At 47.0% G+C, this 25,769-nt stretch overlaps 1 pseudogene; it reads right to left on the reverse strand.

Annotated features, from left to right (window-relative positions):
- Positions 1-2,198: 2,198 nt before the first annotated feature.
- On the reverse strand, positions 2,199-21,871 carry LOC137844595 (von Willebrand factor A domain-containing protein 5A-like; annotated as a pseudogene).
- Between the last annotated feature and the right edge of the window lie 3,898 nt (positions 21,872-25,769).

The raw sequence follows: 25,769 nt of genomic DNA on the forward strand, positions 1-25,769 counted from the left end.
GAGCTGTCCTGTGTTTAATTTACTAGTGTTTTCCTGTGTTTTCTTGTGTTCAGACCGAGTTTAAAGAATTAGGAAATTGAATCTGAGCTCAAGAAAAGAAAAAATGTTTTAGTGAGAGGTTGGTCAGACACTGAAACAGGTTGCCCAGACAACCTGTGGACTCTCCATCTGTGGAGATACTGAAACCCCAATCAGACAAGGTTCTGGACAGCTTGTTTGAGCTGATCCTGTTTATGCAGTGGGTTGGATTACATGATCTCAAGAGAGCCTGTCAAACATAAACAATTCTGTGTGATTATGTGTAACCAGGTTGGTAAATCAACAATAGCACTACAGGAAAAATGCTATTTCATTAAACTCAGAATAATTTCTTTTGAACTGGTTCCAGTTGGAATTCAGGCATCTTTGTTGTGGTATGTAGATGTGCTTAAGCTAGTACTCCATGGATTTTGGCTTACGCATGTTTGCTTGCCAGATCAGTGGTAAGGAGTATCCAAACACTATGAAAACAAAGGTTTTGTTGGCAATGAGTTGTCAACACACACACAGAGACAGGCAGATGCGCAGCTTGCCACAACAGAGAACCATTTTGCAAATCCTTATGCATTTGATAACTGACATGCTAAACATCTTCAGTGCTGTTTTGCAATGGAACTGCATATTCTCCACATGGTTTGCTGAGCCAAGACCAAAAAGGGCTTGTACCCCTGTCACCTATACCAGCAAGGACAGATCAGGATACAACACAATTTTTTTGAAAGTCTAGTAAGAAAAGAAAAGCACCTCCTATACTTTCACCAGGAGCTGTAAGTCAAGGCAACCACACTGTCAGTGTATGAGTCCATACTTTAGGATAGCTTCACCTTTGTTGGTCACAGCATACAATTAGTCAGGCGAAAAAATATCTGGGAATGAACATGGGAAACTTGAATGCACCGACATCTGTACTTCCCCCGACCAGTATGTATATTTTCTTTATAGCTAAACCAGGTAGAAATAAATGAGGCTTAAAAAGTTGCAAAGTGTGTATGTCTAACCTACTGCAGCCACACATCCACTTAATCAAGTTTTACATTTCCTCTGGGGATTAAAATACCTCCTCCCAACTTTTCAAAATATGTGGTGTTTGTCCTCATGATGTGGGCATTGAGTAAGACGTGCAAGACAGATTTCTGTATGTATTGCCTTTGGGTAGGACCTTATGCATTCCATTTATGTGCCTAAAATATCATTGTCAAGAACCAGCATTTATATCTGCCTAGACAAGTTTTGATGAAGTTTGTTCTTTAGCTTTTTCATCTAAACTGTATGAGCTCAGTTCTTCCATGCAATGTATTGGGGCAGAGTTCAAACGTGAGACTGTTATCAAGCTATAAGACATTGGTCTCTGTTTTCTTACTCGGGAGACACTTAGAATCACAAAATCATGGAATCATAGCATAGATTAGGTTTGGGCTGAAGGTCATATATCCCTGCTTAAAGAAGGGCAACAGGTGAAGGGACGTGATCATAGAATCATAGAATGATAAAGGTCTGAAAAGACCTCCAAGATCATCTGGTCCCCTACCATCAACATCACCCACTAAATCATGTCCTTAAGCACCACATCCAACCTTTCCTTAAACACTCCCAGGGACGGTGTTTAAGCGACAAATGAGTCCCAGCACTCATTTCCATGGACTATCAGAACCAAGGAAAAGCAGATTCTTGTTCAGCACAGCAGGTGAACCCCCCTGTTGCCTACCTTACCCTCCCAGGTGCCCCTACACAACAGTTATGAGGCTCTGGAACTTAATGGGCAAGCGAATGGCAATGTGGACAAAGGTCCATCCACATTGGGGGAGTTGCCAAGGGCAAGTCAATCTAAGCCCCACATCACAACAACTCCCACCAAGAAAAAAAAAAGAAGGGTTATTGTCATAGGGGACTCCCTTCTGAAGGGAATGGAAGGCCTGATTTGCCATCCAGACCCAACCTATAGGCAAATCTGTTGTCTCCCTGGGGCTCAGGTAAGAGACATCACTTGGAAAGCCGCTCATCTGGTACATCCCTCTGATTATTACCCTTTATTGGTTTTTCATGTTGGCACTGATAAGATAGAAAAAAGACCAAAAGTGACTGAAAGGAACTTTAGGGCTTTGGGGCTACTGGTTGAAGGATCGGATGCACACAAAAGAGCAAAAGCAAGAGGACTCATGTCAAGATATAGACAGTTTAATAAATGAAGAAAAGAGGGGAAAAAACAAATAATGCGTAGGCAACCAGTTCTGATGCAAAGGCACTCACCATCTCCTACAAGTAAACTGATGCCCATCCAATCTCTAAGCAATGCCTTCTCTGGAAGACAATGTCCCCTACTCCAGCCTCAACTTGCCCCAGTTTCCCCCTCCCCTTGCCCTGCCCTGCCCTCTCTTCTCCTCTCCCCTCCATTTTTCTTTTTCATATTTTATTTTTAGCATTGTATTAATGATACTGAATATCCTTTCAGACAGTTTAGGTCACTAATCCTGGCTGCATCCCTGACCAACTTTTTGCTCACTCCCAGTAGTATGGGGAAGTTCACATCCTGAAGCTGATGGGCTCTACCAAGCAACCTAAGAGGGAATTTGCTGCTTCCAGACATTCATCCAGATGGATCTCTGCAAGTAGAGAGAAAAGGTAGAGGATGGACACAACTCAGAAAGGGAAGACAGTGTGTACTGCCAGTCTCATAGACTGCCACACAGGAGCACAGGGAAAGAAGAACATGGGTGTTTGCTGTGCAAGTTTGTGGGAAATGCCTAGAGTATGACTCCTCCTAGCAAAATCTACTTACCAGTTTGGTCCCGTAGCCACCTACAAGACTTGGCCTCCAGAAGTTCTGACCAAGATACCCTCCATTTATACCGGTGCAACCAGACTAAGGCCAACACTGTGGCCCAGGCAGTCGGCTTCACATGCTGTGGAGGAAAATGGAACAGTCAGGGGGAAAAGAAAGACCAAACCTAAAATAGCACAAACCTTTGGACAAATCTTTGCCTGAAAGGAGGACTTCTATACACACACACAAACTCTCTGATCTTCTGAAATCCTCAATGCCAGAAAGTTCCCAGATACCTGATTACATCTCTCCTTTCTACAAGCAGACAGCCTCAATATCCTGACTGTTCTGATCTTCTCCTGATGGTTCAGCTCAGACTGGAAACTTGGAGAAGATAAAAGTTCAGCTCATGATATTTCCCCCCACCCGCCCCTGATCTGCTTACCTTACTGGGCCTTTGGCCCTTAACTTCAGCCTTGCTGAGCCCCAAGGCTGAGGTCAGGGCTGAGGTCAGGTCCCATGAGCCATTTGCTTTCTGGAGTGCCACTACTGCCCTGAGACTGGAGAAGTCACACAGTCTTGTCGACAACGGTGAAATTTTCCAGTCCCAACTTATGTGAAATGGTGGTGGTTCCTCCATCACCAGCTCTTCAGGAGGAGATTCCTGCTCTGGAAGACAGAAATATTCACATAGCTCCTATGAAATAAGCAATGGTTAGTAACCTTAAATTCTACCTTCTCCAGATATCCTCAACTGTCCTACATCCTTTCTGGGCTTTCCAAAGTTTTCCCAGACCTCCAAAGGCATCCTGGACTTTTCCAGAACTCCCAGAGCACCCTCAAATTTTCCCAGTCCCTCACAGGTATGCTGACACTGCTGATCTTATAGGTCTTTTCCAGCCTAAATGATTCTATGATCATTAAAGGTTCCTTCCAATCCAAACCATTCTATGATTATACAGCATTTAAAACCTCACTTCATCCTTCTCCACCATCAATTCTTGAACCCAGTCTCAACATGAGCTGCTCCTTTCCACATTCTGGGATATAAGACTTCTTTGAAGCTACAACAGCACTGCAATACGTGAGTGTGAAGGTGAGGAGGGTCAAGCACAGACCATAGGATATTAATGTTCTAGGCATGTCCGAGTTCTGCAGCAGAATTAACAGCTTTTATGGGCAGAAGAAGTATTGGGGAACAAAGAAGTTGGGGGCAGAACTAGGGATCATGTAAAGCTAGCCTAAATGTATACAATGTAATTTAGGTTGGCAGGAATCTCTGGAGGTCATCTAGTCCAATGCCATAATTCAAGGAAGTTTTCATTTCGATCAGCTTACCCAGGAACTTATCATGAACATCTCCAAGGTTGAGGATTCCAACAGTTCTTGGTTATTATGATTTAAAACAAAACAAAACAAAACAAAAACTTCCTTATACCCATTCAATATTTCCCTTGTTCCAACTTGTATCAATTGCCTCTTATCCTAAGGCCATGTACCTCCAAGTCTCTGTATTCTTTGGATCTTCCTCCAGTCAGGTAATTATAGACAAAAATAAGGTATCCTTAATAACAAAACGAGTTCCTTCAACTTCTTTTTGCATGCCATGTAGTTCAGCCCCCTCATTTTAGTGGCCTTCCTCTAGATTCATTCTAGTGTATCAATGCCTTTATCGTAATGAGAGAGTTTCCAGTAATTCACATGCCTTTTCTTTCTGTTTGGACACTAGAGTCAGGCTCAGCTGACTCTGGATGCCTCCGCTGAAAGTCCTAGTTTGTTCTCACCAGTGCCTGGGCACTATACTTATTCTGGAGCTGCAGGTCTGCAGGTTGAGCAGGAGCCTTCCTATTGGTGCCAGAAGTCACAAGCCTCCAGCTTTCTCCATTCTGACTGTGAATTCCAGATGTCCTTGCTTCAGGTCACTCAAAATCTTCTCTCTGCAGACTTTCCACAAAGACCACAGCAATCTCCTCTTCATTCACCCTGATGGTGTGCAGTGTGCTCATTACTTTTCGTTCCTTCAGTTAGCAGCTCCAGGCCTTGTCTAGAGTATACCTCTCACAGAGGAGGGCACTTCTGCCCCAGCACCAGAGAGAAGCACTAGCCTCTCTCTTCAGCTCAAGACCTAGACAGCAGTCTCTTCCTTTCATGTTCTGTCTGGACTGAGGCTTCCAATGCACTAAGGGCAAATTTGCTTTGCCTATTTCTCCATCCGTCACCAGCACAGTGATAATCAGGAAGTCTGGTGAGAAAATAAATACTGAAAGGAGAGTTCAACTGTTATGCAACACATCCGAGGATCCACAGTTGAGAATTTTCTACTTACCTTTACGGGGGGATGAGAGCTTGGTCAGTACTACAGCATCAGAGGCTTTGGGATGAAGCATCTCAAGACAGAACTGGAACTTTTGGACCATCCAAAACTTGGTGGAGTTGAACCACACAGGCCTGAAGCCACACCAGAGAAGCTGGCAGGGAACCAGGTTGTGAGAGGGAGGAAGCAGCATAGGGGAGTCTAGAGGCAAAGAATCTGAGAGAGAGGCAGGAAGATGGGGAGTGAGGGTTAGACTAATGTATTTAAGAGATAGGCAAACGGTTATTCAGGCCCACAGGATATGGGGCTGGTGATGGTGAGGAGGCATCAGACCAGCAAGTTCCACTTTCCCCTTACAATCCTATCCCCACTATTCTTGGCCTTACCATGGTGCCAGGTATCCATCAGTTCCATGCGTACAGCTATGCTGGATGTGAAGGGGGATTGGACCCCCAGGCTGAGGCTGAACGTAACTGCATTCTGCCAGATGTCCTTCTCTGACCTGCTTGTCCCATCCCGGGACAGTTTCCACAGCAGATGCATCATGGCCATACGGTGCACAGGCAGCCTGCAGAGAAAGGGGGTTAGTCCTTGTTTCCACTGTGGGTAGGGGGATGAGATCATAGAATCATAGAACGATTAAGGTTGGAAAAGACCTCCAAGATCATCTGGTCCAACCATCCCCCTACCACCAATATTGCCCACTAAATCATGTCCTTAAGCACCACGTCCAACCTTTCCTTAAACACTCCCAGAGACGGTGTTTATGCGACAAATGAGTCCCAGCACTCATTTCCAGGGACTATCAGAACCAAGGAAACACAACTGGGATCCCTGGTCAGGTTTCCTAGGACTTGCACTAAGAGTGTTTCAAATCTCATTTTTCCAAAATCTGAGTGAAAGAAACGATTACCAGGGTTCTGCATCTGTGTTTGCAAAAGAATTTCAAAAAAGCTACACTAAGCCATGTCCCTAAGCACTATGTCCAACCTTTCCTTAAAAACCCCCAGGGACAGTGACGCCACCACCTCCCTGGGCAACCCATCCCAATGCCTGACTACTCTTTCTGAGAAGAAATGTCTCCTCACTTCCAACCTCCCCTGGTGCAACTTGAGGCCATTCCCTCTTGTCCTATCACTGGCTATCTGCAAGAAGAGGCCAACACCCAGCTCCCCACACCTTCCTTTCAGGTAGCTGTAGAGAAGCAGTAAGATCTCCCCCGAGCCTCCTCTTCTTCAGACTGAACAACCCTAGTTCCCTCAGCTGCTCCTCATAAGACTTGTGCTCCAGACCCTTCACCAGCTTTGTAGCCCTTCTCTGGACATGCTCCAGGGTCTCAATGTCCTTCTTGTAGCAAGGAGCCCAACACTGAACACTATTCAAGGTGTGGCCTCACCAGAGCAGAATACAGATCACATCCCTGGTCCCACTGGCTACATTATTCCTGATACAAGCGAGGATGCCGGTGGCCTTCTTGGCCACCTGGGCACACTGCCGGCTCATGGTCAGGCGAGCATCAATCGGCACCCTCAGATCCTTTTCTTCTGCACAGCTTTTGAACCACTCTGCCCCAAGCCTGTAATGCTGCATGAGGTTGTTGGGACCAAAGTGCAGGACCCACCACTTAGACTTGTTGAACATCATCCCATTATCCTCTGCCCATTGATCTGACCTGTCCAGGTCTCTCTGCAGGGCCTTCCTGCCCTGCAGCAGATTGTCGCTTCTCCCCAGCTTGGTGTTGTCTGCAGACTTACTGAGGGTGCACTTAATTCCCTCATCCAAATCATTAATAAAGATATTAAAGAGGATGGACCCCAACACTGACCCCTGGGGAACATCACTGGTGCCCAGTCACCAGCTGGATTTCAATCTGTTCACCACCACTCTCTGGGCCCAGCCGTCCAGCCAGTTTTTAACCCAGCAAAAAGCGTACCTGTCCAAGCCATGGGCTTCCACCTTCTCCAGGAGAATATTGTGGGAGACCATGTCAAAGGCCTCGCTGAAGTCTAGGTAGACTACGTCAACAGTGTTTCCCTCAACCAAGGCTGCTGTGGAGGAGCAGCAGGAGTAAAGATGAGGGGGCAGTGGGGCAATGGTCACCCAAATCCTCTCCCCATGTCAAGGCAGAGGAGATAAGTTGGGAGCACTGGAAACCTATATTGTCTTCCCGTCTCAAGGTATGCAAGCAAAGGACACCTGTTGTCCCTCCTTGAGACCTTGATAATATCCCTTTGTCTTTGTGGGCCATTATGTTATCCTCTCACCTGTCATCTGCTGATGGGAGCAGTGAGAACCTGAGTGTGTAATCGAAGGACTGACTGCCTACAAGGTACTTTAGGGTCACAGCTGCCACATCTGCCTCTGGATCCTGGGGACACAAGGGAAAGAATCAGACAGAAAAGTTTATCTGCAAAGCACAGGGAGGCTGGCCACTTAGCGTCCATCTCTGCTCTGCTAAAGTAGTAGATAGATGTCCGTAGTTGGAGCAGAGGCAGTGGCATCTCGGAGGGAAAAGACAGGGTTCACAGAGACATAACACTGGTCTTTCCCAGGTCTTGTAGAGGTGAACAACTCCCTGTGTTGAGAACATGAAACTGGGAGTGTTTCCTATACCTTCCAGAAAGCCTTGCTCCTGGATCTGATCTCTCACCTGTGCTTGTCCATGGATCTGGGCATAGATGATGCTCTGATGTCCCTGGAAGATCGACTCGGGAGCTTTTCTAATCATTGTCACCTCCAGGCCTGGTGGAAGGTCCCAGTGCAGTGAGATCTCACTTGCCAGAGGCTTCAGGGCCTGCTGCAGGCATTTCACTGCCTGGTGAGGGGACACAGAGAGCACAGACTGCTGGAGGGGGTCTCTGAGTTGGCATGGATGATGGCATTTGGATCGCCTTGCATATCTAGGAGAACCATTGGAAGTGCTGTATAGAGCAGTGGGAATGCTGGAAGCACAGGTGACTGGGGAGTTACCTCAGATGTCATGTCCAGTTTGGAGTGGATGCACACACATTCACCCTTCGTCTCCAGGGAAATAGCCTGGCAAAGGTTGAAGCTGTCACAGCTGTTAACAGGAAAACAGAAACACCTGTACAGGAAAAGAGAGAAAGGTTAGAGAGTGGACAAAGGTGAGAGGTAAGAATGGCAAGATTGGTATAAAGGAAAGGTAAGACTGTTTTTAATTGTAGGAATGAAACTGTGATTCAGCATTCTCTCACCCTAGAGTGAGAGAGTTTGCCTGCTGTGTAGGGAGAGGTTAAACTTTTTGGGGTTATAGAGGTCATGGGAATGGATTTTGGGCCCTCAGAGCATACTGAGGTATTGCATGGTGAGGGGAAAAAGAAAAGTGCTGAGAACAGCCTGGAAAAATTGTGAGAGAAGGCCCACTACAAGAAGAGTATAGGCAGTCTTAGTGAGGTAAGGAAAGAGTGTGTGGAGGTCATTGCTGAAGTTCCACCAAAGAGAAGATGTAGGACAGACTAGGACCTGAGAGAATTTTTGAAAGACTGACAGTCAGGGCGAGTGACCATGTTGGGGGACAGGAACAGGGCTCCCCCATTACCGTTGGTCATCACGGTAGCGGTGGACCTCAGCCATGATAGCTTCCTCTTCACTGGAGATCTTCCTCTGGATGAATATGAAGAGCTGAGGCAGAGAGGAGGGGAAACAAAGATTTTTAGGGCTGTGAACCCTCACAGAGGAAAGACACTGTCCTACAATGCAGGCAGCCTTACCCTTTTCCACCTTGAAAGAGGGAGAGAAAGAGATTGTGTTTCCTTTCAGGAACACCAAGACATCTGCTAGTAAAGTGGCATGCCACAAGGAATATCCACTTTCTCCAAAGGCAAATTCCACAGAAGCCCTCCTAAGCTGCTCTCCCCAATGACGGTGTCACGTTCTGACATTAGAATGCCCCCCTACATGGCAACTCTCAATGCAAGCGCCAGCAGCATGACTCATGATGCATACTGAAATCTGCCTTTGCCCCACTGTTTACATTCTTTCACTTCCCCGTTACACTTTGTGCCCTGATACCTGGCGGGGATGCTCATGAAGGAGTGGTGTGCTGTAGATTGACTTTAGGAGGCCCAGGAGGTCACAGCCCCCTAGATCAGGGCAGATGGAAGAGAGGCGTCTCACAGCATTGTCCATGCTTTCTTGCGTGTATTCCACACTTTGCCTATGGGAGAGCAAGCAGAATGTCAGAGGGAGAGAACCTGGTCCACAGCTATCCCCATGATATCCACATGACCACTTCCCAGGAAAGCTCTACCTCACTACCAGTGTTCTAGAAGCAGCCTGAAAGGAGAACTTACTCTATCAGTGCCTCTAACAGATCCAACCCAACAGCTGCCATCCAGCTAGAGCTTGTCTCTAGTTTCACTTAGAAGAGTCATACTCAACTTGCCCCTTGGCCCTGCCCCAACATCACCCCCAACTCACGGATAGAAGGCTTTGAAAGTGGCCCCAAAACTGTAGATGTTGAAATAGCAGCCCACAGGCAAACTCTTGAGGAGGAAGAGCAGTGTGTTCTAGGGACAGACAGAACGATGGGAAGAGCTTAGATGGGAAAGCTAGGCAGAACATCCACTCCCACGAAGCAGCTTGCCTCTATCCCCACCACCTGAGCAGAAGTATTGTGAAAAGTCCACACTGAAGACCTCCTCAGATGGTACCTGTGCATCCTGGAAGAGGCTGCAGTCTATGAGAAAGAGGAATTCCCCAAGTTGGCCTGTACTGGGCACCACTTCAGGAATGCTGGGCTTCAGTGTCACCATCACCACAGGGTCTCCCAGCAGGGATCCTGGAGCATGGGGGAGAAGCAAGGAGCATTTTTAGGTTGGAACCCCCTTCTCTGTCTCTTTGCTTTTGTCCTACATATTGCCCTTAGCTCCAACCTATGATATTAACTTAGAAGGAACTGTTGACTCCCTCAAGGATAGAGAGGCCTTTCAAAGAGATCTTAACAAATTAGAGGGCTAGGCAATCACCAACAACATGACCTTTAACAAGACCAAGTGCCAAATTCTAGATGGGTCTAGAGGGGGAGACTTATGAGGAGCAGCTGAAGTCGGTTGGTTGGTTTGTTCTAGAGAAGAGTAGACTGAGGGGAGACCTCACTGTGGCCTACAGCTTCCTCATGAAGGGGAGTAGAGGAGAAAGTGCAGATCTCTTCTCTTTGGTGACCAATGGCAGGACCTGGGGAATAGTATAAAGCTGTGTCCAGAGAGGTTCAGATTGAATATTAGGAAAGGGTTCTTCACTGAGAGAGCAATCGGGCACTGGAACAGGCTGCCCTGGGAAGCGGTCATAGCACCACACCTGTTGGACTTTGAGAAGCATTTGGAAAATTCTCTTAGGCATATGGTTTAACCTTAGGTAATCCTGAGTGAAACCATGATTTGGACTTCATGATCCAAGTGGGACCCTTCCAACTTGTGATATTCTGTGATTCTCTAATTTGATGAAGCTATTGCCTGAAAATTCCTCAGATTTCCCCAGTCTCCCTGGTGCCCAGTCTGCCATCCACACTCACCAGGTGCAGCTTTGGGATCTCTGCTCTCCACCACAGCACTGAGATTGTGAGGCCCTTTATAATACACAAGCAATTGCAAATCATCAAAGTGCCAAGGTGTTGATTTCAAGGAAACCTGAGGACAAGTAGGGTGTGGGGAGGAAAGAGAACCAAATAAAAGGACCAAGGAGTCCTTAGTATCATCAGTACATCACAGACCCTTCCCTACTTTGCCACTTTGGGACTCTGGCATCTGACAGGGCCATACCTCAGCAGATGTCTGATCTGGAGCTGTGTATTGCAGAGGGGTGTGGCTGCTGTTAATGTCTACATGAGACACACCACAGGCTGACTGCAGGCAGATTCTAAAGTGCAGGTTTTCCAGTATCTCGTCCTCAGAAATCTGCCAGTCTGTAGGGACAAAAAGATGTGAGAAAGTGAAAGGAGAGAATTTGGGCAGCAGACAGTGATTGTGGAGTACTATCTGTCATGGGTGGTGGTGGTGGGTCAGATGTGGAATCTGAGATTTTCTCACTGCAATGCTTGTATGGGGGGATCTGTAGTCTCACAGTGTGGACTGTATAGGAATTTGTGGGGTTCTTTTGCTGTGGAATATGTGGGGAGACCTGGGGGGCTTCTGGCTGTGAGGTATGAGGGGTTATTTTCAGATTCTATAGGTGTGGCATGTGTGCAGCTATGGGGTCCTGCCCCACAGAGATGGTGAGGAGGAGTGTGCTCCTCCCTGGTATAGGCACCCGTGGGATCACTCACTAAAGTGCATATGTTGGGGGAGAAGGTATCGTGACCAGCAAAACAAGGCAGCTCCATCAGTATGCAGCGGCAGCTCCTGGATATAGCACAGGTTGATGGCCACATCCCTGTTAGGAGGCAGGGTCCCCAAGAAACAGGCAAACACTGGACCCCAAATATCTGGCTGATCTTGCAGGTATCTCAAATTCTCCATGCCTGAAGTGGCTTTGTGCAGCTTCTGGGCCTACCACAAAGCGAGAAAAATGTGTTACTGAGGTCTCAGCAGAATTTTATTCTCTCACTTCCACACTTCACTTCAACCTGAACCCCTCTCCCTGCCCCATCAATCCCCCACCCCCACTCCCCCCCAAAGAATCAGAGTACCTCCTCCTTGTCCCAGAGCATTGCTTCAATACGGGTGTCCCCCATTGTAGCATAGAAGGTGTATACAACAGTGTCAGGGTCCACAGGAAAGACGAACATGATCTCCTCAGAGACTTGCTGCTTATTGCGGAAAAACAGCTTAGACTCCACATCAGCCACAAAGTCCTGGATGTTTACATTTACTGCCACAGATTCCAGCTGTATTTCTTGACATATTGAAAAGAACCATATTCCCCTGTCAAATAATCCTGAGGAAGACATAACAGTTGTCAGACTCACTGGTTGACTGTAGAGTATTTTACATTTAAAGTGTCTGCTAGCAATAGGCAACATTTGTGTGTCCAAACTTGCCACAGAAATACAATTTGCAAAAGCTGACAAACAGCAATGAAAGGTCTCTAAGGCTGCCAGTATGTGTCACTTGGACCACATTTCCTCATCTCTCTAAGCCCCGTTCTGTCTCGCATAGACCTCAGATCACCTAATTGTTCCATGCTTCACCTTAATTCAGACCTATCATGGCACTGTGACAAGTCTGTCCTTCAATATATGGAGATATATGTGGAGATAACCCCACAGCAAGCTTCATGCAAATGGCAGGAAATTCTCTGCAGCTCTTCAAACCTTCATGCTGTATCTCAGAGACAAGAAGCAAGTCCTACCTCCTGTTTTGAGACTAATGTTCCAGAGAGATTAACTTAAGTGCGTATACGACTCATTTTGCACTACTGAAAAGGAAGGAGGGACCATAGCATAACATAAAAAGTAGTCACAGGAGGTCCACATCATCGTCCCATTTCTTGATGGCTTCCCTGGAAAGCCCTAAGCACTATGGGTGAAATGAATCATATGTACAGCAACCTCTTTTTTCCTATGCAACTCAGAAAAAGTAAATACTGACTACAGGGCATGCCTCTGAGTTTCCAGAACACAAGGATATGTGCTTCCCTCTCAACCATTCAAGAAATCAGTTCCTTTCCACATTGATTTTCCAGTAAAAATCCTCCCCACTGTTCACAGACACCACACTCCTGGCCCCAACTCACCCCTGTACATACGACGCTTTCTCAGCATGCCACTTGGCCTCATCTTGACTTGAAGGTTGAGGTTGAAGACAGGTTCTGTGTGGGAAAGAGCATAAAGTGAGTTATGAGGACCTCATGAAAGAAACTGGGCACCTCCATCTTCCCTTCCTCTAAGACAGGAAGCTCCCACCAGTGTACAAGATGACTCTTGCTTCCTCATATCCTTATCTCAAGATTGTTTTTCACTAGCCTGGTAGTAGATTGGTAGGAGAGAGGCCTGCAATAGGAACTGCAGATGTCCAAAAAATCTGTTGCCTCAAGGGGTGTGTGTGTGTGCGCTTAATTTACACTAGACAGGGAAGGGAAGGTGGCAGAAATAATGGTCAGAGACTGAGAAACAGGGCAGAGCATGGGTTTGGGCCTGAGCGATGGCAACTGCACATGGAGGAAACCAGCACCAATGACAGGAAGAAATGGACAGAGGAGGGGTGGACAAAGAGCAGATGAAACATAGTCTGGGCAGATGGGTGGATGCATATATGGATTTGTGGGAGGAGAGTGGCAAAGCTGTTGGTTGAAGAGGGCAGTATTTAGTGGCAGGAGGAGTGAATGGCAGAAAAATATGAATGTATGGGAAGTTGGGCAGGAGGATGGAATTTGTGGTTGGATGCAAGGATGGCCATCCAGGCCAGTGGGGGGAAGATGAGTCTGTGGTGGTTTTACCCAGCTGGACAGCTAAGCTCCACCTCAACTGCTCTCTCACTATCCCTCCTCAAAGGGAAAGAGGGAGAACATAAGATGAAAAGGGCCTAAGGGCTGAGATAAGGACATGGCAAGCATTCAGTAATTATTGTGACAGGCAAAACAGACTCAGCATAGGTAGGCTAGAGAAATTTATGACCTATTACTAACAAAACAGAGGAATGAGAAACTAAAAAAAATACCTTCCCCTCATCCACCCTCTTCCAATTCCTCCCCCTGAGTGGCGCAGGGGAATGGGGAAATGGGGGCTGCAGTCACTATATAGCACTTCATCTCTGCTACTCCTTCACAGTCACTCTGTCCCTGCTCCACATGGGGTCCCTCACATGGGATGCCATCTTCCTGAACTGATCCTGTGTGGGCTTCCCACAGGCAGCAGCTCTTCAAGAACTGTTCCAATATGGGTCTGTACCACAGGGTCCACCTGTCTGAAGCAGACTGCTCCAGCGTGAGTCCCCCATGGGTGGCAGCACACCCCAAATCCCCTGCCCCACTGTGGAACCCATGGTGGGACCCCGTTCTCCACGGTCTGCAGCATGTAGATCTGCTCTGCTGTGGGACCCATGGGCTGCAGGGGGACAGCCTGCTCCAGCAGGGGCCTCTCCACAGGCCGCAGGGGAACTTTGTTCCAGCTCCTGGAGCACCTCCTGCTCTCCTTCACTGACCTTGGTGTCTTCAGGGATGTAGTAGATCCGCTACTTGACGGGGAAGGTCTCCTCACAGACAATGACATATGCAAAGCAGAGACATTTAATGCCTTCTTCACCTCTGTCTTCAATGCTGATGGTGGGCTTCGGGACCCTGGTTGCCCTGAGTGGGAGGACCATGACGGTGGGAATAACAAAAACCCAACCGACCCTGAACGTGTGCGGAATTTGCTACTCCACCTGGATCCATACAAGTCCATGGGTCTGGATGGGATCCATCCCAGGGTGCTTAAAGAGCCAGCTGATGTCATCACAGGTCCTCTCTCAATTATTTTTCAATGATCTTGGGAATCTGGAGAGGTCCCAGTGGACTGGAAGCTGGCAAATGTTGTCCCAGTTTTCAAGAAGGGTAAGACCTAGCAATTACAGGGCTGTCAGTCTCATGTCAGTGCCTGGTAAAATTATGGAGAAGATGATTCTTGAAGTTATTGAAGCGCACCTGAGGGACAATGCGGTCATTGGTCCCAGCCGATATGGGTTCATGAGGGATAGGTCCTGCCTTACAAATTTGACTTCCTTTTATGATAAGATCACCCATCTAGTTGATCAAGGGAAACCAGCTGATGTGATCTTTTTGGACTTCAGCAAGGCTTTTGACATGGTTTCCCATAGGATCCTACTGGACAAAATGTCCAGCATACAACTTAACAAAAACATCACACGATGGGTGAGCAATTGGCTGACAGGCAGGTCTCAAAGGGTTGTGTTAATGGGGCCACATCTGGCTGGCAGATGGTCACTAGTGGGGTCCCTCAAGGCTCCATTTTAGGGCCAGTCCTCTTCAATGTTTTTATAAATGATTTGGATATAGGACTAGAAGGTGTTCTGAGGAAATTTGCTGACGACACCAACTTGGAGAGTTATGGACTCTGATGAGGGTGGAAAGGCCTTGCAGAGAGATCTAGACAGATTGGAGAGCTGGGCGATCACCAACCACATGAAGTTTAACAAGAGCAAGTGCTGGGTCCTGCACCTGGGACAGGGCAACCCTGGCTATATGTACAGACTGGGCGATGAGATGCTGGACAGCAGCCCCACAGAGAGGGATCTGGGGGTTGTGGTCGACTGCAAGTTGAATATGAGCCAGCAGTGTGCCCTGGCAACCAGGAAGGCCAACCGTATCCTGGGGTGCATCAAGCACAGCATCGCTAGTCGGTCGAGGGAGGTGATTGTCCCACTCTACTCTGCGCTGGTGCGGCCTCACCTCGAGTACTGTGTGCAGTTCTGGGCACCACAGTACAAGAAGGACATGAAACTGTTGGAGAGTGTCCAGAGGAGGGCAATGAAGATGGTGAAGGGCCTAGAGGGGAAGACGTATGAGGAGCGGCTGAGGGCACTGGGCCTGTTCAGCCTGGAGAAGAGGAGGCTGAGGGGGACCTCATTGTGGTCTACAACTTCCTCGCGAGGGGGAGTGGAGAGGCAGGTGACTTATTCTCTGTAAACACCAGTGATAGGACCTGCAGGAATGGTGTTAAGCTGAGGCAGGGGAAATTTAGGCTGGACATCAGGAAGAGGTTCTTCACCGAGAGGGTGGTTGCACACTGGAACAGGCTCCTCAGGGTACAGTCACTGCACCAAGCCTGTCTGAATTTAAAAAGCGATTGGACTGTGCACTTAGTCACATGGTCTAAACTTTTGGGCAAACCTGTGTAGCACCAGGAGTTGGACTTGATGATCCTTATGGGTCCCTTCCAACTCAGGATATTCTAGGATTCTATGTTTCTCAGTCCTCTCACTCCCAGCTGCTGTGTGCAGCAGATTATCCCTTTCTTAAATCTGTTCTTACAAAGGCACAAACAACATCGATTATTGGCTCCACTCTGGCCAGGGTTGGGTCCCTCTGGGGCTAATGAAACTGGCCCTTATCTAACACTGGGCAGCTTCTGGACTCTTCTCACAGAGGCCACCTGTGCAGCCCCCCACTACCAAAACTTTAGATCATCATTCAAAATCATTAGATATCATTAGAAATCATTAGATTTCTATTGGATAATTATCATCATCTCAGAAGTCATTAAAATATTCAAATGTCCCTGAAACATGCACATTTGTTTCTACTGGTGGTCTTTTAGGGTTTTCTGGTGGACATCAATAGTCTTCCTCACTGTGTTCGCTGCTTGGACCTGGCTCTTGTGCATGAGCTAGACATCTTGTTCTTTCTTTTCTTATTATTTCATGTTCGGCCTGCATATACTGAGCTTAGTCATTTACCCATCCAAGAACATATGCATAGCATTAGTCCTCATCTCATCTTCTTTTGACACATCCTCCAGGCCTGCATCATCTTGCCTTCACTTTGAGGTTCAAGTCTGTATTTGCTTACAGATGAAGCTGGCTAAGTAATACAATGTTTCTAAACTTCCTCCTATATAACTAATCATAGCAAAGGTTAGACCTATCTGCTCATAATGCATTTCAAATTTTGCTCCATTGCTCTATCAAAAGGGAGAAAACATATGTCCTTTTGTTTTGATATCAGTTTGACCAAGTACCAATGGTAGGACACGGTTGCCAGCTAGCAGCACTAAGAAGCTGTAAGAGAGCTAAAGAAATAGAGCTTAGCCAAACAGCCCTGAGCAGAGGTGGTCCAGTCCCCAGTCAGGAAGCTGGCCAGCAGCCTGAGCATTGTGGTGGAAGTGTAGCAGGTCTCCAAGCTGGACAAATACACCAGCACATCAGTTTGTGCAGATGCTGATCTGTCACCATCAGCAATGAAGGTTTTCCTAAGCACAGTCTGCAAAAAGAGAGGGAGGAGGAATCAAAGCACCTAGAATCAGGTGTGCTCCCAAATGCCAACATTTTCCCATTCTTTCTCCATGCTATGTTGTTGGTTTTCTCTTCCCCTCCCTTCACAAAGAGCCCTTAGGAGAGAGAATATTTGTGAAAGAAAGTACTGTCAGAGAGAAAGCAGGGCTGAACACACATCAGTCAGTGTTCAGATTCCATTCAGGGGCTCCATACTTACTGGAAGAAGAGGCACAGGTTCTCAGTGAGAGCTTGTCCTAAGACAGTTCCCTCCAACAAAACAGTTGGGTTACCCCATGAAGTTGTTCCATGAAGGGTATTTGCTTAGACTTCAACAGTCCAATTACTAGGCCTGAAGTTATTCCCAGCATGCTCTTCACAAGTGTTAAGGACAGAGTTCCTTTTGCTATCAGGCAGGAGAAAGACAGCTTGGAAAGTGTGTATGAGGAGATGTAAATCTTGGATTCACAGGAAATGAAAGAGGGACCATTAGAGCATAGAATTAAATCATGATCCAGCACAACTATATTTAACTTTGATTATGGAATGGCAGAAGTTAACCATTGCTTGCAGAATTGCTGCATGAGCGTATATAATTAATTATTAGTCCATGTGATGTATAATATAATAACATCACTAATAGGAAAGCTCCAGAATAAGGACAAAGTGGCTGCTTCTGGGTCAGTTTCAACTGACTCTTCAAAAAGACAGAACTGGCTTAGCAAGGATGATAAACAATCTGCCTGAAGAAATTGAGGAAGTACAGAAAGCTACAGGCCATTGAATTTAGAGGAGATAAAAGACAGGTCAGGGTCTATGTGGTGTCATTAGGAAGAAAATTACCAGTGAAGAACACACTGTAAACTAGTGGGTCTAGTAAATTGCTGTAAGTACGCAGCAATCTTGACCAAGTGAACATTGCACACAGAGGAGCTGTCGATCCACATATTAGTTAACCTGATGTGTTGGGTCTGTCTGGGATGGAGTCACCTTTCCCTGCAGCAGCCCACACAGTGCTGTGCTCTGCACTCGTAGCTGGAACAACACTGGTATCACTCCGGTGTTGTGTCTATTGCTGCATAGTGCTGGCACAGCATCAGTACTCCTTCCAAGGCCCCAAGAGGCAGCAGGCTGGGGGTGGGCAAAGGATGGGGAGGGGACATCGCCAGGAAAGCTGACCTAAACCAATCGAAGGGATATTCCATAACACCTGATGTCACACTCAGCAATAAAAGGGGGGCTCTCGTGGGGGAGAGGGCTGTTCCTCCTGAACAACCGCTACGCGTTTTGAGGCCCTGCTTTGCAGGACATGGCCAAACACCGCTCATTGATGGGAAGTAGAGAATAATTTTTTTCCTTCTCTCTGTGCTTCCGCGCGGACTTATTGTTTCTGTTTCTTTTTCTCCCCCTTCCCTAGCTGCTTTACAGCTTCTAGTTTCCAGCATCGAAGAAAGGTAACATTTTCTGTACCATCCTCTCTTTTGGGTTAGCTTTAATAAAGAGCATATTAAATGATACTTTACAAAGTCTGAGTGCTTTTTTTTTTTTTTTTTTTTCTTCTTAATGCAAAACATGATGCAAACATCTTCTCCGGGCCTACTCAACATGTCAGGAGGGAGGATCTTGAAGCCCTTGTGCTGTGAATGTTGACTCCAAGGGCTAATATACAGGTCCTGTGGACCTCAGCAGGTTAGTAGATCTCAGGGATGTGCAAATGCTTGTCCTAAAGGAACGTGAAAAGGTCTGCATACCTTTAACATTATACTGCTATCAGTAACCATGATTGTGTGCAGCTACATTTCTGGTAGGTATTCACTGACAATTATCAGAATTAATCACAGCACAGTTAGATTGTAGTCACATGCTGACAGATTTCATCAGACTTAACTGACCTAAATGTACTTGCTATTGCTGTGATTATAACACCAATGTGCCGTGGTTTATGTAAGCTGTTAAAGATCATTAAGCATGTTCTTCACAGAGTCCCAAGTTTCTTTCTTCATTAGCTAATGCTTCACATTTTCCAGTAACAGAAAATGCTTCATACGCTCCCCAAGTGATGTCATATCATAGCAGATGTCCTTTTTCGTATCAGTAGAAGAATTGGCACTGCATTTATCGGCTGCTTTGTCCTGTAGGTCTGTTCAGGATTGCCAGTAGGTGGCTGAGAGATGGTTAAGTGGGCAAGGAGCATCACCTAGCGCATGCTTATGGTAAATACCCAGAATGTGCCGTAGTGATCTTGGCTGGAGAATCATCACACACGAAGGAGTTGGTGGTCCACACAATAGTTAACCTGAGGAAGCACAGGCCTGTTCTGTGCTGTGCTGCACATCCAGCTTCACCTTCGGGATTGTGCTGGGCTGCACAAATGCCTTGGCTGCAAGACAACCTCAGCCAGATCACTGTAACAGGGCTGACACTGTAGCCTGCTCATTGTAACATATTGCATGCTGATCAGGTAGATCATCATTTGATGTTGCACAGCCTGGGGTTCCCAACATTGATGGGGATGTGATTATCTATGCTATCCTCTTTCTATATGTCTCATATTTCTTTACTGTCCTACAACATAGAATGTCATTTTAAATGATATTTTACAGCATCTGAGTGTCCTTTTTAATGGGATCATAGTAAACCAGCAAATCCTGGTGCAAAACATTTGATGCAGGCATCAGATCCCAGTGAGAAATGCCTTTCTGGAAAAAGGAGGAAGACAGAATGAGTGCCCGGCTAGCCTGCATGAAAGTGTGGGGGCAGGTGAAAGGCATTTATTTGCTCAGGGGACTTCCCTGGTGCTTTTGGAAAGGGAAAAGGAAGTGCCTCAATGTTCCAGTCCAGCTGAAGTATTAACTCATTTCAAGGAGTAAGGTGTAAGGAAGGAAAATTTGCACTGTGTTTGGTTGGTACCTAAGTGCTTGAAGAAGCCACAGGGATATTTGGAGCTAAAGTGGCTCTGCCTCAGCTGCCCGTGCAGTAGCACCTGGGTGACAGGTTGCAAACAGTGGGGAAGAAGGGCGGGGTGGCTTGGGCACCTCTGAGGTATGTGCTTCTTGTTGGGGAGAACGGGGATTGGAGACCTTGGTGACCCTGGGATGAGGAGTGGAGAGCGGGGTAGGTGGACAAGTATGGCAACAGCATTTCTATCTGGCCATTGGAGATGACAAAGGCAAAGGAGAGGGGCTGAAAGGAAGCTTGGAGCACTGGGGCATCGGCCCTGCTCGCCTCTCCCCAGTCGATGAGGAAGAGGCATCTTGCTGAATTGTGTCCCCCCTCCTTGCAAATGAGACCAGGCAAGGGGGGACCCGTCTGCAGCACGGCTCACAGTGAAGGCTGGGAGGCTGGGGCGTGCGGGGGTGGGAGGGATGAGTGTCTCCCATGTGCTCTGCTTGTAACACTGGGCAGATGGTGTAATACGCAATGGGTTATGACTGTCCTACATACAGGAGCAGAAGTCAGCCTAATGAATGGAAATCCATCCCATTGTCCCAGGAGTAAACATGAATGTTAACACAAGCAGGGTGAGAGCGGGAAGGGGATGAACTGTCTTGCAAAGTCATTCTAAGCTCTCAGCCAGGAAGATGTGATGCATGACCATGCAGTTCCATTCCAGGCATAATGATGCAGCACCTAGACAGAGCTCAGAACTGTTAGCTCTTGATGATCATCTGCAGTCATGGTGAGATTTCTGAGGGAACGGTTTTGGGAACCACCCTTTTGTTCCCAGGAGATGGAGAGCCTCCAGCAACCCTGACTCAGCTCAGCATTAATGGCAGTCTTGTATTCTCTGCCAGTACTGCCCCAAACAGTTACCAAGTTAAGGGGATTTTAACACATGTAAATTTGAAAGGACCTCATAAAAATCAGACAGTTTTTCATCTGGGTTTGGGGTCTTCACATAGCAAAAGTACAGAATGAGAAAAGTAGAAAAGAAGAAAGGAAGGAAAATGACTATGTCCAAACCTGCCATCAGGGACCATTCACCACAAAAAGTAAGGGTAGGTATAAGTGTCTGCACCTTATTCATATAAGAAAGCGATACTCTCATATACACATCATCTTTGTCCCTGGTGTTGCCAGAGACCCCTGTCTCCAGTCGGCCATCCTTGTTGCCAGTTTCTTTAAGCTGTACATGGATAAACCTCCAGTTGCTGGAGGACCCCATTGTCAGAGGGATTCCTGTGAAGACCATTTCTATTTGATAAAACTGAGTGCTGCTAAATTAGCAAAGATCTGACTAAGGATATAATTCTGTGATCATAGTAGAAATTTTGTTTTATCAGCAACCAATTTTAAGAAATCTAGTAACAAAATATGTATGCTTATTCACTTATTCTGTGTTAATATGAATTTATGAATATCATGATCTCTGTGTGTATGATCTCATGATCACTGCGTGTATGGCTCATTGGCAATTTGAATCTTAGCTTGCACACTTTCTGTCCTCGGCCATGAAGAGCCTAAATATATAGACAACATTTAAACTAACTTACTCAAACCAGTTCTATTTCTGCACTCTCCCTGAGGGCATACGTTGTTCTTAGTCTCATGCAAAAGCCCTGTAAGTAACAAGAGATGGAGAGACTCATTGCACAGAGCAACAGAAATGAACAGCAACACAAGTTCCATGCCCCTCAGCCTGGCAGGACTGAGCAATAAAAAACAGACAGACATGGAGAAGCCTCCTAACCTTTGCAGCAGTACAGCAAGCACAAACAAACGTGCGCATGTGCATGGAACAGATGTAAGGATGGATGTAGAGGCACACACTCACCATGGAACAGGATGCTGCAGCAGGACCAACGAGCAGACAGACACAGGAATGGTTCTGTGACTGAACACTGTTAGCTGCAGCAGGAGGAGGAGGAAGAGGAGGAGGAGGAGGAGGGCTGATATCTGCAGGAAGTGGGAGGGACAGATAGGAACTGAGTTCCCTGTTACAGTGCCTGTGTGGCTGCCTGGAATGCAGACAAATGTGCACTCAGGGCTGGGAACTGAAGATGCTGCCGGTCCTTCCTGATGGGATGGGCTAGGGGGACTGGAGATACTACCAGCCCTGCCTGTTGGGATGGGTGGAAGGCACTGGGTGTATGGATGCTCAGGGTCTTTGGGCTGTTCTGAGATGTCAGTGGAGCCATAAAGAAAACAAGGCCATGGGGTATCTGAATGGGAAGTGCTTTTTGGGCCTGGATGGAGGAAAGAGGCCAGGAAAGGCACTGACAGAGACCATGTAATGTGTTGGCCACCTTCCGGGGACTCTGAGCCAGGGATGCCACTTGCAAAAGGCTTGTTGTGTACAGCCAGGGCTATCAGGGAGCAACCTACAGCAGCGATGCACAGGGTGGGGTGTCTGCCCAGTACTGCCCACTCTGCTGAGGGACTGGGCTCAGGGGATGGGGGCAGGCTCATGTGTTCCCCTCAGGAAGCACCCCACAGCCAGAAGCAAAAGTGGGTGCTGATCAGGTAGTGTCTCCAAATGGCCACCTCAGTTTACCCTGCACCCACACAAGTACTTCAAACAAGTTCATCAGCTGGCCTTCCTGACGCTCTTCTCTGCCTTTTGTTTTGGTTCCCCTCGAGTGAGCAGCTGAGCTCCACCACAGTCACTCTCTCACTCCCCCTCCTCAAAGAGGAATGGGGAGAAAATATGATGAAAAGGGCTCAAAGGTTGAGATAAGGACAAGAAGATCACACAGTAATTATTGTAATGGGCAAAATAGACTCGGCATAGGGAGATAGTAAGATTTATTGCTCATTACTAACAAGCTAGAGAAGTGAGAAACAAAGGAAAGAAACCAACCTTCCCCCCCCCCTCCCCCCATCCACCCTCTTCCACCTCCTCCCCCCGAGCGGCGCAGGGGAACTGGGGAATGGGGGTTATGGTCAGTCTACAGCACTTCTTCTCTGCCACTCCTTCTCGGTCACTCTCATCCCCTGTGCTGTAGGGTCCCACCCACGGGATACAGTCCTTGATGAACTGATCCAGCGTGGGGTTCCCACAGGCAGCAGCTCTTCCAGATATGGGTCCATACCATGGGGTCCATCCCTCAGGAGAAAACTGCTCCAACCTGGGTCCCCCACTGGCAGCAGCTCCTGCCAGGTCACCTGCTCCTGCGTGGTCTCCTCTCCACGGGCTACAGGTCCGGCCTGGAATCTGCTCCGGCAGGGGTTTTCCACAGGCGGCAGCCTCCATTGGTGCAGGTCCACCTGCTCCACCGTGGTCTCCTCCATGGGCTGCAGCTTGGAACCCTGCTCCACCGTGGTACTCCATGGGCTGCAGGGGGACATCCTGCTTCACCATGGGCCTCACCACAGGCCGCAGGGGACTTCTGCTCCGGCACCTGGAGCACCTCTCCCCCTCCTTCTTCACTGACCTTGGTGCCTGCAAGGCTGTTCCTCATCCCTCTCACTCTCCCAGCTGCTGTGTGGCGCAGTGTTTTGTTTTCTTTTTTTTTCCTCTGTCTTAAATATGCTCTCACAGAGGTGCAAAACAACATCACTTATTGGCTCAGCTCTGGTCAGCAGTGGGGCCCTTACCAAACATGGGGCAGCTTCTAGATCCTTCTCACAGAAACCACCCCTATGCCCCCCCCTGCTACCAAAACCTTGCCACCTAAACCCACTACACCTTTTGCTTTGCCAACATGCCTCATTGGGTCCAACAGGATACAGGTAGGGAGCCAATTTTGGAGCAGTGAAGAAGCCTTGGAAGAAGACATGGGCATCTTGGATCTTTCTTGTAGACATTGCTGAGCTTGCTTGAAGGCACACACCCACAGAGAATTGATTGCCAAAGCTGGAAATGGTTCGGTAATGGGTGAGCCTATATCCAGAGGTGGGGTACTGTTTTGAGGACCACTTAGACCTCCTTGTTATCCAAGGCAAAGTCTATTTTAATTGAGGGCTGGAGTCACCAAAGTGCGCTAAGTTGCTCCCATCCTGCAGCAGTGGATTCTTGCTGCCAAGGAAATAGTAAGTTGGCACTGAAAATGACGGACAGGGTCCATCATTTTAAGATGCTGTTTGTACCATACTTTCTGTTGGCTTTCTGTTTCTGAGCTGTGGGAAAGAGATTTTAATTCCCCACTAGATGCACCATACAGAAGTTCTGCTGCTGGGCTTGCAGTTGCAGTGTATGAACCTCATCCATGATCGAGTATTTGGGCTATGTTGAGTGCATATAACTGAATGACAAATAAGTAAAGAATATGGATCATAGCAGATGGAGCTATACTCTACTCATTGGCATCCAGTGACAGGATGAGAGGCAATGGGAACAAGGTAAAATACAGGAAATTCTGATTACATGTAAGAAAAACATTCTAACTTCAGAGGTAGTCAAACAATGGAACAGGTTGCCAAGAGGTGCTGTGGTGTCTCCATCCTTGAAGATGTTCAGAACTGAACTAGGCAAGACCCTCAGCATACTGCTGTAGTTGACTTGCTTTGAGTGAGTGAGTTGGACTAGAGATCTTAAGAGCTTCCTTCCAACTTCAGTAATTCTCTGTTTAAATGCTAGTAAGCATTGCAGTCCCACACATCTGTTGATGACTCAGACACCTTTGCAGCTGCCATAGGATTTATGGGACTTCTACTTCCCTTCCTGACGGATTCCTGCTTGGCCATCCAAGGCTCTTTGGGTGCTTTGCCAGAAGTGAAAAACACACAAATGCTTAGCCTTAGAGCTTGGTACATTCCAATAATCTTTTGTATGCATTAAACAATAAACAATTGTTTTATTCTTTTAAACAACATCTTTTTGCTAGCAGACTCTCAACACTGGCTAAATATACCTGAAAAAAGTGACCCAAGAAGAGGACCATGACAAGATCCTATGATTATTGGTGGGCCAGATATTGGTAGAATAAGCTGATAAGGTGTATATAAGGTAATATAACAACTCAAATCTGTGACCCACCTGGGAGGAGCATGTAAGGTTCTATTCCACTTGTTGGAGTTTCTGGCAGCTGCCACCGCAGTGACAGTCTGTAATGTCTCCACACATCAGCTCTGACACATCAGCTTCCCCATGCAGTCCCATGAGTTAGGGTCAGTTTAAAACCCTTAGCTTTGACCAGGTGATCAACAATATCTGTACTGCTAAACGTGGCAGCTTATAGACCTACAATCATGCTTGTCTCTAATATTTGTCCCTACAAGGCAACACACAAAGCTCAGAGGAGATGAATCCCAACAGAGGTTTCTTCTTTCCCGTTATGGTACTTTTTGTGCTTAGGTAAATCAATCAAATAATACATTTTGCTCTTGGAAATAACACATTACTTACTCTTGAAAGACTAAACAATGTGTCTTGGTTTCTGGAGTTTGTTCAAAGAGAAACTTTGTGTGCTGTACAAAAATATGAGGCAGAAGAATTATGGGAAATCTGGCCAAGATGCCCTGATTTACCAGGTAAAATGGCACATACAGTCATCACTTATGGACTTAGAGCAGTCATTGACCGTGGATGAGACTGATTCCAGTTTCCTTACCCCTCTGAGAAAGCTAGGGCTGTTTTCTTCCCTCTTCCTGAATGAATACTCTAATGTCCTGGAGTCACATATCTGCAATTGCTTCTACAAACCTCTCAGTCACTTTGCCAAAAGCTATTATCCATGGCATAAAGAACAAGTAGCAGAGAGATGCAAAATACAAATGGCAGTATGGCCTGGGTAGCAAGATAATTGTCTAAGACGCATTGCAGTCTCTGCTACAGTGACTTTACTGTGTTTCTTTTCTTCTCTTCTCTTCTCTTCTCTTCTCTTCTCTT

This window comes from Anas acuta, chromosome 25, assembly GCF_963932015.1.
Source record: "Anas acuta chromosome 25, bAnaAcu1.1, whole genome shotgun sequence".
Classification (NCBI taxonomy): Eukaryota; Metazoa; Chordata; class Aves; order Anseriformes; family Anatidae; genus Anas; species Anas acuta.